The 17,521-nt window shown below is 47.1% G+C and overlaps 1 long non-coding RNA gene across 1 annotated transcript; it reads left to right on the forward strand.

Moving 5' to 3' along the window:
- Positions 1 to 4,542: 4,542 nt before the first annotated feature.
- On the forward strand, positions 4,543 to 16,807 carry LOC119243667 (uncharacterized). The gene is made up of 5 exons (XR_008551572.1): positions 4,543 to 4,583; positions 7,141 to 7,237; positions 11,644 to 11,753; positions 14,691 to 15,530; positions 16,703 to 16,807. It is a non-coding gene; the product is annotated as an uncharacterized LOC119243667 (long non-coding RNA).
- Positions 16,808 to 17,521: the final 714 nt, after the last annotated feature.

A 17,521-nucleotide genomic window follows, 5' to 3' on the forward strand; every position in this document is an offset into this window, starting at 1 on the left:
GCCAGAGGCTGCACTAGATGGAGGAATCTGGTGTAGACTTCATCTGCTTCAAGTGGCTTTAACAAGAATTCTCGAATTGTGCCTACAACTGCCACCAACAGTAAGCTCTGAAATACCCACTGGAAGATAAATTTGCCTTTTACTTGTGACATGAAGTTAGTATGTCATCTTACTTTGGGAGCTTTAACACAGTGGTACTAACCAAAGCTATTGTAATGTCCCTCAATGGCTGTTTTTGATCATTTGATCACTGCTTGTATTGTAGGTGATTGTCTTATATACTCACTATTAAAAAGAGATGTTAAGTAATGACTTACTTCTAGACTTCTAGGTGAAGATGATCTAGTAGACTACTTAGTGGCATATTTGTAGGCTAGTGCAAAAAATAGGCTTTAAAATGGATTAGAGTGGAAATAGGCATCTTGCTAGAAGTTCTAAAAATTTAAAAGGAAATAAGTGTGTTACTGCTTCCTCTACACCTCATAGCACAGTTGGAGAGGGGAGGAGTGAAGAATAAATTACACATACAAACTCCTCCATCCCTATCTTCATAACCTCATTCTCAACCTAATCTTTTCTTGACTTGCCAAGTTGGAACCACATTATCCAGTGATTAGATAATCTACCTTCTGTTTTCTGGAAGAGTAAATGGAGTTCTGGATTCTGTGTTCTGTTAGATCTTTTTTCCCCAAAGTCAATCATTTACTCCTTAAAGAGGGTAGAAAGTGTAACTAGTCACAGTGGCTTAAATAGGGAACAATAATAGGGAAATTTCTTATCTCAGGTAAAGAAAGATCCTGAATAAAGACTGAGGGGGTTATCCCACTATCCTGTCTTATTCTTTGTCTGGGCAATACTCTCAGGTGACTTTATTCTGAGGCTACAGGTCTTCATATTGTGACCTCTAGCACCGCCAAACATTTACTTTCCATTGGTAGGAATCCTGGCTAGGGGGAAGAAATTTTCTTTCCTGACATGGCCAGCAAAAATTGCAGAATTGAGTATTGGTGTATTTAAGAGCCCTAAATTGGAATATGTCCCCACCACCTAAGCAGTTATTTTTTTTTTTCTATAGAGGCATGTTTTCTTCATTTATTTATTTGTTTGTTTTTTGTTTTGTTTTGTTTATACATGCACTGAGTACAGTCAGAAGTGCGGGAGGGCGAGAGAATTCACCAGAGCCAGAGCGGGGAGCAGAGCAGGCAGAAGGACCGAAGTACACTGCTGAGGGGAGCAGCGGGCGGCAGGAGAGGTCTGCGCGCCATGTGGGACCCTCCTGTGGTGGCCGGGGAGCAGCCGGGGATCGAACCGGCGCCGCAGAGGCCGCAGGCAGCTTCGCAACCCAGCGCTCAACCGCTGCGCCACTGGGGAGGCCCCCACCTAAGCAGTTATTACAGAGAGGAAAGTTTGGGTAATCTTACATGACTGTGATATGCCAAGTCTAATCTAGCCTGTCCTGAGGATCTGCATGGACATCACCTCTCCCAATCTCATTTCCTTGAGAATGAAAGAGAAGTACTTCTCCAGGGAAATTCAGGGTATGACAATTGGGAATAAAAAGGAAAATTAGTATTGGGCAGGAAAAAGTGAATGCAAGGAAAAAGAAAGATTGACAGAAGGGAAAAAGAAAGTAAGTGAAAGAGAAGGAAGAAGGGAGGGCAAAAAGGGTGGGATGGAGGAAGGAAGAAATGAAGGACTACTGTAGGATGTCTGCTTGAAGGGCTAATGGGCCAGGAAATGCTGGAGGGTGGAGACAGAAACTGAGATCTTCAGTAGAATTCTTTTTTTTTTTAAAGATTTATTTATGCAAACACTGGGTACAGTCAGAAGCGTGGGAGGGTGAGAGGATCCACCAGAGACAGAGTGGGGAACAGAACAGGTAGACTGACGAAGTACACTGCTGAGGGGAGCAGCAGGCGCCGCAGGAGAGGTCTGTGCGCCATGTGGGACCCTCACCCGGCGGCCGGGGATCAAACCGGTGCTGTAGAGGCTGCTGGCAGCCCTTCACTAGAATTCTAATAGGATAATTTCTGAATAATTGTATGATGACTCTATTTGGTTTACTTGAAAGATCTGTTTTTTTTTTTTTTTTTTTTTTTTTTGAGCAGCTATGTATATGGGTGATATACACACTGTGTCTCCAGTTGGGTCTCCCTGAACCCAAGACCTTTTCTGGAACAAAGAAGACAACACACAGTGAGTTCGACAGACTTTACAGCAAGACTTTTAGTCACCGCACTGCTTTGCAGCAATGTATGCAAATGCTGGCTGTGCATGAGTGCATTCCTTTCAGAGAAAAAAGACAAAATCACAAAATCCTGAAATACAAACCAGATTTCTGCGAATAGCCATGCCATGCATTTCATACTGATTCCTTAATTGTGTTTGCTGTCTCTTCACCGAGTCTACATGAAACTGAATTTGCCCGAGTGACTGTGATCGAAGCCCAAAGTCTACTAGTCTCAGCACTTCATGTTTTTAGTCTTGGATGCAACTTCTTTGAGCTCATAAGAAAATGCTTGTTTTTCTCAAGAATAACAGTCATATTTCCTGCTTTATGCTATTATTTTATCAAATAATAAAACTATATGTAATACAATACTTGAATAACATGGCTACGAAGACAAAGATGGCAGAGTTGAAGACATGAACCATGGGTGGAAGCGATTGCTTCAGATGTACTTTGTTGACAGGTAAAAGTCTCAATCAGGACTCCTGGCTTCCACTGAGGAAGATGGAGACACTAGAAAGTGTATTACTTTCAACTCCACACTGAAAACAAGCTGCCACAGCAAGTCCATGGCTTTTCTCAAGGCTCTGAGCACTGATATCACAAGCCAACACTGGCCCAAATCCACAGAGAGGCATCTAGAGAGGAGAGACAAAGCGGACCGTGGCTGTCATGGACAGGTGGGTAGCAGGCAAGACAACTGGTGGTCTCAGCAGAGAGGAGCTGTGGGAGGGATCACATGGACACACTGGAGAGGAAACACACAGCCCTGGATGAAGAATGCATTTCCAGGGGCAGTTGGCAGACATGACACAGCTGAGAAAGCTTCTGTGTCCAGAAGGAGAGAGCCACAGACATGCCCCAGCTGAGGCACGCAGGGGAGAAAGAGCAAATGAGTCCCAGAGAGGCACTGGGAGGTAATCAAGTAGCGTATTTGATATAAAAGAATGGGTCTGGTAAAGTTACACGTACAAAATGGAACATAGTCTTTAATTATCCCCACGACGTGGTTCTGACTTGAGCAGACGTCAAGTCCCCTTAGAAGGCACGTGCATGCCAACTGTGCTAGTTCAGTTCTTTTCCTTTATGTCTGTTCTTTGGGCACTACCTGGGCTCTCAACATGCAACGAGCCACAAAGAGGCAAACAGCTGGTGCCCACTCCCTCCCAGGGAGACCCCACTGGGAGAGATTCCACTGAGCTGCCTGCGGGTCCCCTGAGCTCAGCCAGGTGTCATTTCCCTCGTGCCCTCTTCAGTCTCTATAGATGAACCTAAATACCACGATCTATTTAAGCTGCAAGTGATGGAGCCTCAACCTAAAGTCCCTTCACGAATAGCAAGAATCGGGTGACCAGGGAGGGGAAGGGCCCTCCCAGCTGTGGCTGAGCCTGGACTCAGGAGCTCTGCTGGCAGGGGCTTCCCTCCACTCTGGCCTGGCTTATGTTGGGTTTATTTCCAGGCAGATGCTCCTCGTGGGGTAAGCACCAGCAGTTCTGGGCTGGCCTGTTCCTTGTTCGCAACCTTAGCAGGCAGAATGATTCTCTTCCTCTACTGGCTTCCAAGAATGAGAGCGAGAGCTCCTGGTTTGGCTTGGTGTGGATCTTGCACCCCTTCTGCATCCCTTGTCCATATAAGTATTAAAAAGATGGGCTCCGGCCCTTCCTCCCCACCCACGGGTGTGAAACCAGGTCTCCAGGCCCCTGGTGCTCAGAGGAGACAATCAGTGTTTGAGGAAAACCGGGAGTCAGGACACAGTAGTGGGGTGTGGTGATGCAGGATTGGCAAGGCACTGCCCACTGCCTGGGAGAGTGGAGGCCGTGGCGGCGGCCAGAACTGCCTGTCAGCTCAGCTGGAGGAGGAGGAATAAGCACGGGGCGGGGCGGGGGGGGGGGGGCTTGATGTCCCGAGGGTCAGAGGCTTCCCAATGGGTCAGCCCTTACTCCTTGTCAATATTCAACTTGGAAAGAAACTCTTCAGTCAGTAGATACATGTTTGCTTTATGAAGATACAGCTTACATTTGGTTCATGTATGTATGTGCTCACATGTATGTACAACACACACGTATGTATACATACACACACTTTCCCTTCTCCAATTTCAAATAGAAGAAAATAGCTCTAAAATTTTAGATAATTTGGCCGTTTATATTATATAAACATGTACAGGGCTTAAAACATGTACATATAGAAATCAAGACCGCAACTAGGTAATGCTAAGCAGGAATAATTTGCAACATCCTGAATTAGGGTTCTATGGATGTGTGAATAAGAGATAACCTGGGGCATTAAAAGAGAACTTTTTTGTTACAGGTATCAACATGAAAAGTTTGATCCAGGGTCACTGCTGTGGAATGTAAGGAGTGTGATATTTAAATATGATTGTAGGAAATTTAATTACACTTGCTTTCATTTATGTCGATGAATGCTTTCACTCTACTTGAACCATCTTATTTAAAATAAGTGGTTAGACTTAATAATGAGTCTATCTCCATATTTATGAATTTTCAAATTATTTATCATTCCTGAGTCATTAGTGGAAAGCACACCCATCCGCATGAACACTGATTCTTACCAAGAAGCAGTGTCCCTCCTACAGTGTCCCAAAGTGAAAAGTCTGCTTGATTTTAGTTGGCAGAAAGGCTTCTCGCATCATTCGATAGCGGGCAGCTCACACATGGCTACAGCTGTGCCACCTTCCACAGACTCAATGTCCCGTCACTGACATGTGCGCACCGCCTCGTCATGGCTAACACGGTACTAGAGTCACTGTCACAGATAACTCACAGACTTACATCATTCCATAAAACACTATATTCTTCCAAACCTTCAGTGAAATAAGTAACAGTTAAAGTAGACTCCCAACGGGCTTACATTTACCTGAGCGGCCTCTCAGTTAGAGGCTGGCGCTATCACCATGATATTTTAGTTCACTTTGCTTGTTGAAATGGATGACATCAGCGTGCCCAGGACAGGCAGATGTGTGCTCAGCCCAGGGCCCTGATGGGGGAGATCTTGGAGCATGGCGTGGAGACAAGGGGTGGCACAAAATTTTCTATTTTGTAATCAAGAAAATATTTCACAAAATGGGAAGTACTGAAAAAAAAAAACAGCAACTTTGAAACAGGCCCTGGGATCCCTCTGGCATCTGTTGACACCCAGGACAGTCTCGGTCCTTCACAGTTTCTCGAGAAACACCCACATGGAAAGGTCAGGGCCTCCCCTACAGAACCAGGTAGCAGGTTCTTCACTGAAAGGCACCCTGTCACCTTCATTTCCCCAGATCTGGGGGCTCTGAGGGTGACGCAGGGCCCAGGGGTTCTGGGACAGCTCAAGGCAGAATGACAGAGAGTCTTCCTGACGGCCAAGGTCCCTCACACGCCCAGAGGGCGCAGGCATTAGTACTCAAGTTCCAAACAACTTGAAATGATTTTCAAATATCTGATTCCTAATTCTGGTGCCAAAACTATTATACCCCCAGCACCCTTTGTTTATGTTCAGTACCGGCTCTAAATCTTCCTCAGTCTTCCCCTCGGACACCTTGCGGAGGGGTGAGGACATGAGTCTCAGCCCGGCTTTTAGGGTGCCGGATCAGTGGGGCTCTTACATAGTTGCTTGTGGCTCCTTTCCTAGAGTTGCTTGCTTAAAGCCCATGGCTGTGTTCACTGTTTGTGTTAGTTCAGGTCTGCCTAGAAGCAGACCTGGGGGAGAGGTGCAGGGAATTTATTATGGGAAAAAATTAGGGGATTAGTGGGGAAAAGTGGGGAGCCTCTTCTGACCTCCAGGCTGTGCCAGGAAGTGAGATCTTACACCCTGGTCCTTTCTGGGAAGCGCTTAGGAAATGCAATCTCAGGTGTCCTCGTCCTCTCTCGCTGGTACTCGCTGATTCCTACAAGTGCTTTCAGATGTGGTCTTTCTCCTCCCTCTTCAAGGCCTGCAAGACGCAGGGGTGGTTCTGGGGTTTAACGCGGTGGGGAGGGGGGGAGCCCAGCGTGCAGCGCACGGGCTGCCTCACAGAGCAGGGGCCCCAGCAGCACCTTCCTGGGGAAGCCAGAGGCCCATTTGCCGCTTCGGGGGCCAGCACAGAGCCAGCGTCCAAGGCTGCCACCCTCTCGTCCCCATGCCATGCTCCAAGACCTCCCCCACCAGGACCCTGGGCTGAGCTCACACCTGCCTTTCTGAGCAGCTGAGGCCTCTGGAACCCCGTGACGCCAGCTGATCTTTCCTCAGCTTCTGGGCTGCTTTCCCGGTACTGGAGGGAAGGGCTTTCCCAGAGAGACCATGAATTCCTCAGGCTCTCATACTTGTTAAATGCTTGTTAATGACCTGGTGTCTCCCCGCGGTGGGGGGCTCAACAGCAACAGGAGTTAGCAGGAACTAGCCAATTCCACTGGCTTCCAAGTGCCAGAACTATCTTTCCTGTAAGGCGGATCACCACCCAGTGCAATCTCGGGCACTTGGGCTTTGTGCCAGTGATTTTCTTGGACCACTTTTCAGACATGATGGGTGGCTAATGAGCTCTAACTGAATCCCCATCTTACAGCTTGTTTTCTCAGGCCAGTCTTAGAACCGATCACATTCGTTGGGGGTCTACTGAGTAGCAGATGGCAAAGGCGGGTGAGACATGCAAGAGCTGGTGGTTGGGGAAAGAAGCAGCCGCAGGAGAGCACAAGCTTAGGTCATGATGCAGGTTTAGCAGCCTGGGCAGGGGAGAGGCAGGAGGGAGTGGGGCACATCTCGGCTGTGACAGCAGCATCGTTCTAATACAGACAAGGCTTGGCCATGTGGGGTCTACCACACTGAGTCACAGCACCGGAGCCACCAGGAGGAGGTGTCAAGATGAGAATAGGGGGCTCCCCCGTAACAGACGGAAGCCAGGCATTTTGACACCACCCCGTGGTTGCCATTTCCAGGACCACAGGTGGCATGGTGACTGCGGTCCCGGATGGACAAGTCAGGTCCCGAGGTCAGAGCCTGCTGGTCACCTACTCACCACGGAGCCTGGCACAGGTTAGTATACATGAATTTTTACTCTCTCATACTTAAGTTGGTAATCCTTGCACAAGGAACCGTCGGAGGGTTCAAAGAGATCATTCCCGAAAACCTGTCTTTGCTACTATGGCTTTGCGCCCTGCTCAGTCATTCAAAAATGTGTCTTTCTTTCCCTGCGTCTGACATGAGGTCATGTTGTTTGGATCCCAGCTGGTGCTGGCATGTGACTCGGGGAGTTTTGTGAGGTCCTCACACGGCACGATGATGAGGAGCAGGATTTCGGGTCGGACTCTGAAGGCTGCCTTTGTATGGGGTAGCCTTGGATATAGGACTCAGCCCTCTGGGACCCAGCAGAGCGCCTCACCCAAAGGTGAGGCTGTGAAGGTAGACCCTCAGGACCTGCCTGACGCCATGCTTGGTAGACTCAGGCCTGTGAGGTGCTGAGGAAGGCTGGCTCTCCTTATTATCCTTGGTTTGAATAGGTCGCATCCTGTTTTGAGTATTTCAGTCCTGAGAGTTTAATTATACCTTCCAAAGGCAGGGTAAGCAGCACACAGGGTGCTTTTCAGGAAGCTAAGAGCATCTAAGCCCTCGCTTCCTCCTGGGTTAGCTTCCATTTTCCTCAGTCTGGGGAATCTTCAGGTAGTCTGAGCTGGGGGGTCTGGTTCTTTATTCCTTGTTTATGGCATAAACTGTGTGCCTTGAATGGTTCAAGGCTTAGCTTCCCTCACTGCAAAAGCCTTGCCTTTTGAGATTTAAAAGCTTTACTTTTTAAAAATCAAAAGGTTTTCTTCATATATTGTGATATATTATCTCTCCCCTATAATGAGAGGAGGGTTGGGGAGGGGTAACGTGTAAAAGGAAACACATTACAAGAGGCAAATCTGAGTTAATATCTCAAAACATCATTCCCAGCCACCTTATTGCTTCGGCTCTTGTCTCTTCTGACTCCAGTTACTCTGCAGTGTGGAGGCTCCTCTTCTCGGAGGTTATCTTGAATCACCCCGGTCCAAAGTGTTTCCTCCTCTGATTTTACCACACTGTTTACTACCACTATGATGTTACTACACTGTTTTTAATGGCCTCATACATTCTTTATTTTCCCCACTAGACCACATGTTCCTTGTGAGCTAGGAATAAGCCTTATTCATATTTGATGCCTAAATTCTCCTCAGTACCTAACACAGGGCTTAACCCATAGAAATGCTAAAAATGCTGAACCTAGTACTTAAAAATGACTGGAAGCTGGTAATAGCAAAGGCTTACAGTTCTGTCTGAAACCTACATTTTCTTGGACTTCTGAACTGGCCTATCTGATGCTCTGGATTATTGGTATTGATGCAACTAGCTAGGACGTATTAATCTTAATTTCAGTAAGAGGAAGGGTTAAACATACTGCCCGGCAGCCATTTTACTAGACTTGGGGGATGCAAGATGGAAGGCTTACCAGCAAGGAGATTCTTAAAGCAAGCAATTTAGGTGACAGACCAAGACTGAGCTGCCAGCTGGTAGCCCCAAGAGCTGGGGCAGAGAAGGAATAGGAAGGCCTCTGCTGGAGTTATGCATGTGTGCATGTGGGGCACAGGGCAGAGCTTCTGTTTATCCCAAGGACACCCTGAAGGAGGCTGTCATCAAGCAGGCAGTCAACAGGAGAAAACCTGGAGCCTCTGGCATGGCGGCACAGGCAAGGCCACGTGGCCACACAGCAACAGGACTGTGCAACACAGGGCCGTGGTTTGTGGTGTGGGCTCTGGAGGCAGACGGCCCGGGCGCCGATCTCAGCACTGTTACCTGTTCACTCGCCCTGTGATCTCAGAGGAACATCCTGCCCTCTCCCGCCGGGACACTCCCCTGTTGGGCTGGGAATCATACCCCTCAGAGTTGCTGTGGACATCGAGTAAAGCAGTGTGTTTACACGTACAAAGGGGTCTAACCAAGCAACACTTAAAAATTTTCAGCTTATGAAGATTTAATGTCATTTTCTTTTTAAAACACTTCTCATAAGTCATGCCCACTGCACCTCGTTTTCACCCATAATTCTACCCAGACATTCTCAGCAGGGAGACAGCAGAAAGAGGGATCCACTCTTCTAGGAGACTCAGCAAGAATCACTTGGAGGTCTTCTAGACATGTATCCATTTGGTTTCCCTTCTACACCCCAATTTCAGAAGGACCGTCATTGCTTTCTGAATCACTGTTGGTGGTTAGGGATGTTGGTTGCAGAAAAATGGTTTTAATTTTATAGATGTTCTAGATACAGAACAGAAAGAGTTCCATCGTGGATGAACAGTGCACTATCTAAAATACTAAAGAGGATCCTGCCTCCCACCCCCCATCTGCCCCTCAGACTCTGACTCTTAGTTAAGTGCCCATAATCCGCCTATCCCTTTACCTCTATCTGATGAAACTGTATTTATTTTTTACATTTTTCTAAATGAAGTTAGAGAAAGAAACGAAGAACAGAAAATAATCCATTGTTTTGACTCAAAAAATCATAATTTTTAAGTCACGGCAAAGGAATTCCACAATGGTTAACTACTACTTTATGGGGGAATGGATTTTGGCTGACCTGTACTTTTCACCCACTGGAGGAAGTTGCTGGGAGCTAGTGTGGATAGGAGGGTGGGTGCATTGCAGTCCTGACCTTGGCCTCAGCTCACGGATTCAGCTCACATGGCCTGTGGTGCGCCATCCAGGTGGGCGAAACTCTTAAGGTTACAAGAACTGTTATTTACCTTGGAATGATTGTCCATGAGGATTTTATTTCCATTTGCTTGATTCCTGACAAATCATTTTTTTAATTAGTTTTTTTTAAAGATTTATTTATTTATTTATATAAGAACCAGGGTACAGGCCAGATGTGCGGGAGGGTGAGAGGATTCACCAGAGCCAGAGTGGGGAACAGAACAGGCAGACTGACGAAATACACTGCTGAGGGGAGCAGCGGGTGAGACAGGAGAGGTCTGCCGTGCCATGTAGGACCCTCACCAGCTGGCCGGGATCGAACCGGCGCTGCAGAGGCTGCGGACATCTTCACAGTATGGCGCTCAGCCACCTGTACCACCCGGAGAGGCCCAACAAATCATAATTTTGACCAAAACAAGTCTCATCTATTTAGTCAGAAAACTTCAAGATTAAAAGCATACTATGTGTGTAAACACAGGCTCTTGCTTTATTTGCAAAGCGTAGTAACTCTTGAAACTGACACTTAGATGACACACGTATGTATGGTAGATGCCTCACCGTTTTACTTCTGAAAACTATGTACCTTAAGAAAAATGTGGTTAAAAAACCAGGACACTTTGTGGCATTATAGTTTAGGACTGTAACGATTAATTCCCAAAGTACTATTCTGCAATGATCTGCCATCCCAGTTACAGCGTGGTGGCTGGACAGTCCCTTCCCCAACAGGTGTGGCTCTTGGTGACCTCTAAACTGCTTCTTTCAAACTACTTTTCAGATCAGCCCCCCTCTACCGTGAATACATACTTATAATAATGATATCTTAAATATGTATATTCTGCAATCTTCAAAACAGAAACAATTTTTCTTCCTTTCAACTTCATACAAATCAAGTAAAAAGCAGGTTCTATGATAGTTTAGTAATATTGATGGTTATTAATATTACCTAGGATTTGAACACAACCTGTGCCGTCTCCTGTGTTAACGTGCACCAGTTGTGATTTAAAATGTCTCAACCTCTGAAGGAGAGGCTAGTATTAGCCACACTTTACAAAGAAAGTAAGACTGAAACCCAGCTCACTGGTAGAGCGACTATTGCCAGGGACCTGTCTGATGCCGGGCGCTCCAGGAGCAAACACTAGCCACGGCTTCCAGGTTTCCTGGAGCGTCTGAAGTCAAACCCTGCTCCATGCAGGGGCCTGCCATGCTCCCAGGTGCAGATTGGGTTCAGAGTATGGGCAACATCAGGGGAGGATGTAGTGCCCCATTCTCTCCCCATAGACTGTATGCACTTGGGGCCTCTCAGCCACACGACTAGCACCTTATTCAACCATGTGATTTGCCTAAATCTAATTCCAGACCCACAGAATGTAAAAACGACCATCAGTTTAGCCAAGAACTAGCTTGCACGCGTACAGGCCACGCAAGCTGCTTCTGACTGACGGTGAGGTCTGGCGGGGTAGGCGGTGGGGGGTGGTGCTCCTCCCCTCCTGGTCATTTTCCCCAGCCTTACTGAAGCACTGGCCTGGGGCAGGGCCTGCTGGCAGGCGAACGGCATCATTTCCTGGACAGTCCAGGCCGATAGGTTGCTCCGGATTCTCAAGCAGTTATGAGCTCCACGGGAGATCTACAGATTCCTTCTGCAGCTCCCTCACCTTCCCACCGATGCTACCACCTGCTTTCCCTGCGGTAACTCCTTGTTAGCTCACTATATTTCTCTGTTTTCTCCTTCCTTCACTAAGGCGTTGTGTCTCTCCACCTATCACTGCCACGCTCTGTTGTCTACCCGTGCCACTGGCACATGCGTTTAGGCGTCGCTCTTGTCATGTCTACTTGCAAGCTGTGGTCACAGGTACGCCTTCCTCATTTTTTCTGCATCTTTCCTCTGCAAAAATCACCATTTTGTCAGAGAGGACCACCTTCTGGGTGACACCACTGGGAATATATTTCTCTCAGGAAATATGACAGACCTTTCTCTCCACTGCTTCCTGTTCTTCCCCTTTAAAGCATCTCTCTGCTGAAGCAGCTAAGTGGCTGCACAACATAATCCCGTAGAAAGCTGGCAGAAAAGCTATTTCAGAGCCTTTGTGTTTAACTCTTTCCTGTCTGTTTTGAACAAGTTGCAAAGACACATTCTCAGGGGATGAATTTTCACTCAAACTCTACCTTTTTAGCAGTTAGCATGGTCAGCCCTTCTAGGCTTCTGTACATTGTCCTTTGTCATTCCAGTGGGCTCTACCCCCCCCAACCCATACACCCCTGAAGATTTATGCAGGGGCCTGCCATGCTCCCAGGTGCAGATTGGGTTCAGAGTATGGGCAACATCAGGGGAGGATGTAGTGCCCCATTCTCTCCCCATGAGCACTGCTTCAGGCCAGCAGCGTCCCTGAAGAAAAGACCCCCGCTCTTGGGCACTAGAAGGTCCTCCCCATGCAGCCGCCCTCCTGGGGTCTGTGACTACTCCCTCCTCACGCTCAGGCTGGCTTTCCTCTATGTGAGCTTCCAAGCCCTGACTTATCCATTCTTGGTCTCCAAAATTCCTACCCACAGCTCTTGAAATAAATCTCATTACCGGGCCTCCCTGGTAGTGCAGGTGATTGAGTGCAGTGCTGTGAAGCTGTCCACAGACTCTGCGGTGCTGGTTAGATCTTCACTGGCCTCGGAACAACCCACATGGTGAACAGACCTCTCCTGTCTCGCCCACTGCTCCCCTCAGCAGTGTATTTCGTCAGCCTGCCTGTTCTGTTCCCCACTCTGTCTCTGGTGAATCTTCTCACCCTCCTGGGCATCTGGCCTGTACCCTGGCTCTTGTATAAATAAAAATAAATCTTTTTTAAAATTGATTTATTTATTTATACAATCACTGGGTACAGTCAGAAGTGTGAGAGGGTGAGAGAATTCACCAGAGCGGGGAACAGAACAGGCAGACTGACGAAATACAATGCTGAGGGGAGCAGTGGGTGTGGCAGGAGAGGTCTGCGTGTCATGTGGGACCCTCGCCCGGTGGCCGGGGATCGAACCAGTGCTGCAGAGGCTGCGGGCAGCTTCGCAACCCAGTGCTCAACCACTGTGCCACCGGGGAGGCCCAAATAAATAAAAATAAATCTTTTAAAAAAAGAAAGAAAGAAAGAAATCTCATTACTGACCACTCCACAAATTGCAAACTTTGGGGGTGGCCTCTGTATCCTGCACTGAACCACAATGAAGTAGATAGTCAGTTGTTTCCTTTAAGGAACTTGAACTGTAAGCAGAGCCAACCATGCAAACACATCAACAACGTGTGATCATGGCACACAGGACAGAGGCAGACAGAACTACAGAGAGGACCTGGGAGGCGGTACCAGTTCTGTCTGGAAAGAGGTATCAGAGAGGGATTCTTGGAGCCATGAATGAGCCCAGCCTGGAAAGATGCACAGGTTCTCGGTGGGTGATGGAAAGACTGGATGGGGCTGGGGTGCAAAGGCCATTCTCAGATGAGAGAATGGAATGGGTGAAGCCAGAAAGTCTGAGGTATGACCTTGTATGGACAGCTGCAAATTGCTGGTCGCCACGGCTTGCAGAGGTAGAGATGCAACCCAGTCCAGAAGAGCCGCAGTTCTTAGGGGCCCACAAGGTCATACTAAGGGATCCGGACCTCATTTTGTAGGCCATGGGAAGCCACAGAAGTTTGTACCCTAAGAAGTGAAAAAATAAGTTTTGTCTGTAGACACATCACTTTGGTGACAATGAAACTTGCTCGGTGGTGGAACAGGACTGGAGGCGTGGAGGAGAAAAGGGAGGAGGAAAAGACTGGTGACGCCACTGACATGACGGGAGGCTAAACAGGCAGAAGACGTGTCATTGTGTTGGATGTGGAGAGGAGACAGCAGCCCTCCCCCACCCCAGCGGGGTGACTGGTAGGACTGGTCCCCGAGGCCAGCAGCACAGTCACAATCAAGCACAATCATCCTTTGGGGATAAAATAATAGGGTAGTGGACACTGAGCTGAATCTTTTCCGGGCCCTCACAGGTAGACCCTGGGGCTCTGTACAGCGTTCCGGACCAATGACATTGATTTGAACGTCAGCACAGAATAACTGTGCTGCCAAAACCAGAAATGACCGAGGTTGCCCAGGAAGGGTGTCTCCCTTAATAAGAGGAGGACGAGGATAACAGTCATATAAAGAAAGAGGCATTTCGTACCCCAGTATGCTGGGCATTTTGACCATCAGTTTCCTCCCTATCTCAGTAGATATGTACTGCACAGTGGAGTCAGACTCTTATTTTTCTAGTTTCACAAACGAGACCACACTGACCTAGTTATCAGTCACACCACCCCCGCTTGTAAGAGGGAAGCTGGAGTTCAAACCTTTTAGCTCTTTTTCCACATCCTACTTACTGCTTTACTTTGGCAATATTTATGAACACAGGACAAGGAATAAAGACAAGGAAAAAATACAGACAAAGGACTGGGGAGATCCCTGAAAAGTGGCTCCAGGGGCGGAGTGTCTGCCTGTCCTCTGTGGCGTGTTTGTCAAAGACGGGCTTTTTTGAGGAATGTGGCCCTATTTGTTTTACATGTTTGGAAAATGGGCCTCAAATTCCATTTGTTTACTTTCTCCCCTTTTATTTTCTTAACCCCAGCCTCCTGCATCCTTTGTCTGCTCTCCCTGGCTGTCACTGTGGCATTTGCTCACCGTCATCTGACTGTCTGACGCTGCAGCCGAGTTGAAAGGACCAGGGCTCTAAAGACTGCCTTGTCCTCCTCTCAGAACTGCTACAGTGCTCACCTATAGTTTCGTATTCACAGGGGTATAGATCCTGAGGCTAATTTGGAAACAGAGAAGAGCATTTGTACTGGATTCCTGCTTCCCACAGCTATAGTGGTTTCCTGAATCATGATCTAAGGCTATGAATTGGAAATGCCTCATGGAGGAAACTGCAAAGATAAGAGTCCCCAGATTAAAGGTAATGCTGTGCATTAGGCATCATGACCCATAAACTGGAATGTTCTTATTAGACAGAAGGTACCACTATGTAATCATTTATGGCTGACTTTCACAGGAGCCACGGGATACTTTACTCATGGAAACCAGTATATGAGAAAACCCCTTACATACCCTAATATCAATTTCTGAGAAGCCTGCTGCCAGCTTACAGTGAGTCTTAAAGAAACAAAGTAGATGGAAGGGGCCTCACCTGGGCACCATCACTCCTTCTGCTGCTGAGGGGGTCCGAGTACCAGAGACCCCAGAGAACACCTCCTTCCTCAAGTGGGAGGAGGAGAGAAACTTTTCTGCTTGTTTGTCTTAGTGAAATAGGAAGCACCTTTTCTGAGAGTCAGGAAGGGAGAAGGTGCTGATGACAGGGCAAGAACAGGGGAGGGAAGCATGCTGATGAGCAGTTGAGAGGATGGAGGGAGTTGACTGGGAACTGTGGATGGCGGTGGGTGCTGTGAAGTGCCCTGGAAACCGTGCTCATGGCTGTGTACTTCCCTCCATCCACGGTCGCCAGCGGAGTGCAAACAGCACCAAAGAGCTGGACTTAGCAGGAAGAAATGGAGAAGTAGGAAGCACCGGAGCTCTGCTTCTGGACGGAGTGATCATCGTGATGTGAGATGGACTTAGCTGCGCCAGGACAGAAGTGGACGGTGAGTTGACGTGAAAATGCGGAGGAAAGTGGTGTGGGACTGTTGGAAAGGGCCACCCTCGGGAATGAGAGGGCTTAGGAAAATGATTGTCTTCGATTTTAAACTTCTTGGAGAAGAAACTGGAAAAAGTAGAAGAGCAAATACTCCAGATGTTCTGTTTGAGACTATTACGGCAAAAGGATCTGAGGACAGACTAAGGGACATTTTCTCCTTTCGGTAGACATCTGGCAACCTAGCTTAAAGTACATATTTGGACAGTATTCTCTTGATTATCTGCTAAACAGAGTGAGTTTGTTTCATGCATATAAATGTGTGCACATCTCACAGTTAGATTCTAATTGATTTGTACATAGTAAGCCTGTTACAGAGAGGGGCCTGGCATGCTCAGTGTCTGTTTAAAGTCCTCTCCTTTCCAGCTACTAGAGCGAGGTGGGGCAGGGGTAGGTGGAGGGTCCAGGGTCTTCGGGGAAGGTCACTGGGTGCTATGGTGATGTGGCGTGGTGAGGTGCATCTCAGGAGGTGTGAACCTCGTCCCCTGAATCATATACAGTGCTATAAACCCATGTTACCTCAATAATAAAATAACAAATTAAAAGATTTAAATATATATAATAAATTTTCAGGAACAAATGTCTAGCATAAAACTAAAAAAAATAAAAACTACATACTTCGGACTTTCAAAAAATATAAAATCTCATTTTCAAAGGGTGCTATCTAAGAAATCATTTTAGCTATATGATCCCATATATCACAATTTATTGCAAGATTCACTATATTTTATTTCGTATGAATGGAGAATTCTGAAAATGCCGATGGCATGAACTTTCTGTGAAGGTATTTCACCAAGTCAAAATTTTTAAAATGCAGAGCTCTAATACATTTTGGGAAATCTTGAAATACTTTGTCCCAATTAAATCCCAGTTTGTATCTTTGCTTAGTACAACTTTATTTCAATATTGGACTTAATTATTTTATTATTTACCAATTTTATGATAGGCTAGTACTGTTAGACATTTTAATTGGTATTTTTCTGTTTACTAGTATGATTAATGTCTTTCCCTAATTTTAGTTTTCACATTGGTTTGTTATAAACCATTTATATCTCTTTTCTCATTTTCTTTTTCCCTCCCTCCCTCCCCTCCTTCCCTCCTTCCTTCCTTCCTTCCTGTCAGAAGCACTGGAGGGTGAGAGAATTCACCAGAGCCAGAGCAGGGAACAGAACAGGCAGACTGGCGAAATACACTGCTGAGGGGAGCAGCGGGCGAGACAGGAGAGGTCTGCGCGCCATGTGGGACCCTCGCTGGTGGCCGGGGATCGAACCGGCACTGCAGAGGCTGAGGGCAGCTTCGCAGCCCAGCGCTCAACCGCTGCGCCACCAGGGGAGGCCCTTTTTTCTCATTTTCTACTGGGCATTCAGTTGATTTCATAATAGCTTATAAAACTTTTTAAAGTATAATTTTAACCCTTTCAACTTTTGGCAAATATTTGTCAATTTGTCTTTTATCTTATTACTCAGGGGTTGTGAATATGCCCTTTAATGTCTATGTGGTTGTTCAGATAGCACAATTGCTCACACTAAACCTTTGTATTCCCACTCTGCCTAGGAAAGAGAAAAACAGACACTCGGGCAGGTTGATTAATCTGCCTTGCATCCCGTGAGGGAAAGTCTGATGCGCGTTAAACCCCAAACTTGCTCACTTTCCTAGGTTATGCTAGAGCTGCACACACCAGGTCTGACTGAGAGGATTTCACTGTGAAATACGCAAGGGGATAAAGTGAATGCGTAGTTAAGAAGGACCACACTTGGGAAGAGTACATACAATTACAGCCAAAGTTAAAGAAAATGGATCTACAGAACAAAAGACAGTGATGAGTTGACAATTGCTCCAAGATTTCCTGCACGGCTGGCTGCTGATACAGGGGCATCACCCAGTGTGACAGAGGCACCAGCACAGAGCTCTGTCACTGCAGGATGATCCGCAGAATTGTCC

The sequence above is a fragment of the Talpa occidentalis genome, unplaced genomic scaffold (genome assembly GCF_014898055.3).
Source record: "Talpa occidentalis isolate TD23 unplaced genomic scaffold, MPIMG_talOcc4v2.1 talOcc4.13, whole genome shotgun sequence".
NCBI lineage: Eukaryota > Metazoa > Chordata > Mammalia > Eulipotyphla > Talpidae > Talpa > Talpa occidentalis.